Source organism: Hippocampus zosterae, chromosome 10 (genome assembly GCF_025434085.1).
Source record: "Hippocampus zosterae strain Florida chromosome 10, ASM2543408v3, whole genome shotgun sequence".
Classification (NCBI taxonomy): Eukaryota; Metazoa; Chordata; class Actinopteri; order Syngnathiformes; family Syngnathidae; genus Hippocampus; species Hippocampus zosterae.
Genome location: NC_067460.1, coordinates 10,211,996 through 10,215,080, shown reverse-complemented (window position 1 = coordinate 10,215,080; position 3,085 = coordinate 10,211,996). Strand labels below are relative to the sequence as shown.

General features: G+C 45.2%; 1 long non-coding RNA gene across 1 annotated transcript in view; it reads left to right on the top strand.

The window, feature by feature from the left end:
- Positions 1-3,085, top strand: part of LOC127608751 (uncharacterized) — a 210,188-nt gene that overhangs the window by 38,733 nt on the left and 168,370 nt on the right. The gene's annotated exons all lie outside the window — the stretch shown is intronic.

Sequence of the window (3,085 nt, the reverse complement as noted above, 5' to 3'; positions counted from 1 at the left end):
CAGCATCTCCAGAAGGGACCGGGCCAGCTTGCTGATTGGCCAGCGGGCAGGAAGATGCCCCCATATTAGGTCAGCTGGAGGCGGGGCCTGCGTTGCTGATAAAGTAGGGAGGGAGAAAAGCGATAACAACGTTTGGGGCATGGTACAGCGTCTATGTGTGAAGACCGAATGTGTTTCTACTCACTCGCCTGGCACTGATTTCAGCAGGGGTTTTCATTTTTTAGCTAATGTATGTAGTGTATGCACTTGCAGAGCGCTGTTCCCGGTGGGAGATGTTGTATAAGTTTATTTTCAAAGCCAAGATCTAAAATTAGAAGGAGCAGGATTTGGAGAAAGGGTGAAGCTTCCTCTCGCAATGCTTGAGCAGCTGCAATACAGTGTGTGTGCGTGTGCGCGCGTGTGTGTCTATTATTAGTGTGTTTCTGTGAGTGTATTATTAGTGTGTTAAACAGTGAGTCCGCCCCACTGCACAACCCGAACCAGCATAACATTCCTGCGTTGTTATGAGGTGGATTGATGACAAAACAAGACACGTGTCGTTCCCTGAAACATGATACATTTGTGGTCGATCCAGAGGCTGCGAATCAAATCCAGCATCAGACTGAAGCTCTTACTGGTACCGCAATGTTCTCGGGATGTAGTTGTGATGTCGACTAGGTGATATTGAGATGTCGCAATGGTGGTTCAGATGCTGGTAAAATTTTGTTTGCTAGGCATTGGGATGTTTTGAGAATGCTGTTGGCATTTGTTGAGGTGCTGTTGCGGTCAGGATATGATTGGCATGTTTTTTTGTTTGCCGTTGGAATAGAGTTCCATTATGTGCGAATGCTCTCGGGGCATTTGGATATGGTGGACATGTTGATTGCTTGATTTTGTCAGGATTTGGGGAGATTTCTCTGGGATGGTATAGGCATCTTGTCAGCATGTTCTAGAGATTTTATGGTGATAGCGTTGCGATGTATTCAGGATGTCGTGAAGATTTGGTGTGTCGAGATGGAATCTGTATAGCGTGAGGAACTAGCTCAGATGCTATGGGGATGATGTTGGGATGTTGTGGCAATGTTTTGGATATTGTGTTGTAGTGTTGGGATGCCATGGACATGATGTTGGGATTTTGATGGGATACAGTTGGAATTTTGTGGAGATGGTCTCAATGTGGTCTTGCAATTTTGTCTGGTTGTTTTATGATCATTAATCCTTTTATTGATCATCTGGGGATACATTCGGGAATGGAATAATGTCTGAGTGTAGTCTTTGGATGGTTGTCAGGAAGTTGAGGAGATTTTTGGGCGGGATGATCTGTGACTTGTTTTAGAATCTTATTTGAATGAAGACATTTTGTGGGATGACTGAGATTTTGCCAGTGTATTTTGGAGATTTTGTGGAGATCAAATTGGGATTTCATTGGTATAGTCTGAGGATTTGGTCTAAATGTTTTATGATAAGATAAATCCAAGAATCGCATAACATATCAGGATAGTATTTGGATGTTGCTGGCTTTGTGTTTGTCTGGTATCAGGATTGTGTTGGGATGGGTCAGCTGCCACGATTGTGTCAGCAAACATGGACTTTGATCCACAATGCCTGGATTTCCATTTATTCAGCCATACAGTGGGGGTATCTGGACTTGGATGGAGTTCAGGCATTGGTGCTGCTGGAGTGATGTTGTTGGGTTTTGGTTTTCGTAGTGTTGTTCAGGTCGAGGATTAACACCACTGAGCTGTGTGGTGACATATTGCAACCAAGAATCTGGATTAGCCATAAAGCCAAAAGACCCTTCCAACAAATGGATGTCTAACTGTCTAACATTTTGGAATCAGGATTTGAAAGTCATCATTCGTAGGCTCCAAAACTTGCAATGTTACATGACCTCATAACAGTGTATCACATTGCAAGCTAACACTATTCTGCAAACATGCCCACAGCTTGTTCCTTAAATTCAACAGATTTCAGAAAAGCTTCTTTCTCTAGTACACAGCAAACTAATAAATGGAAAGATGGATTCATAGTGAATAGAAAACATTCACCATTGAAGATCTCAACCTGATGTCACATTTTACATTTTAGCTTGCTTGACACACAATGCATCAAGCACAATGCTATCACCCCGTGACAATTTGATGTCTTTGGTAGTTCTCAAACTTTGGTTCTTATTGCCGATCCAGTCCACAAGTTATTCATCCTGACCTGCATCAGAGGAAGGTGTCCAGGTGACTCGGAATATTCCACGGAGACACTCACACATGGTCTGGAGGAGGACGCCACTGGAGCACACCAACACAGCAGCCTGCACTCGGGGCTCTCAAGGTGTAGGCGATCCCGGGGTGGCTTCGACGCTTTGGGGCCGGCAGACCAGCGACGCTCGCAGTGTGGCTTACACTGGGGGATGGAAAAGATGGGAGGGGGTCCAATCCAGTACCCAACTTTGCATCCTCAACCACTGCGTGTGTTTGTGTGTGTGTGTGTTTGTGTGTGTGTGCGCGTGCGTGTGTGTGTCTGTGTGTCTACAGACAGCACAGAATAGTCGTGCATTAGCAGTTGCGGACAGTCAGCAATTTGTTCCGTGTCGCTGCAAAGCTCTCATTGTTGTTACCTTTGGAGGCTTTAGCGCAGGCCGTTGTTGCTGGGCTTAGTGGGGGCTGCATGCTGGATGGCAGACTGACCCCCAGCACGGAGCACAAAGCTCAGCGTGTTGATTACTGAGGCATCAGAACACCTTTTTAATCAACACATTATTCTTCATTGTTGCCCAGAGAAGACCTGAGGCTGAAATATGTCCAGTCCGGTTTGGACAACAAGTAGTGAGGCAGAAAGCTTGCACAGAAACATGGAGCACGTCATTCTAGAATTGTGCTTCCTAGTCCCATGGGGGTGAAAAAGCCATAGTTTGAGGAAAGAAAAGAAAATTTCCAACACATTATTTCCCCTGGTGTGCACCACTATCTCATCGTGACTATTTTTTGTTTTCTCACGGTACATGGGCAAGTCTGAATTGAGAGTTCTGTGCCTTTAGTGTAGTACCAAGTTGTGCCACAACATACAACACTGAGCACCACTGCAGGAGATGGAGGGTAATTATGAGCAA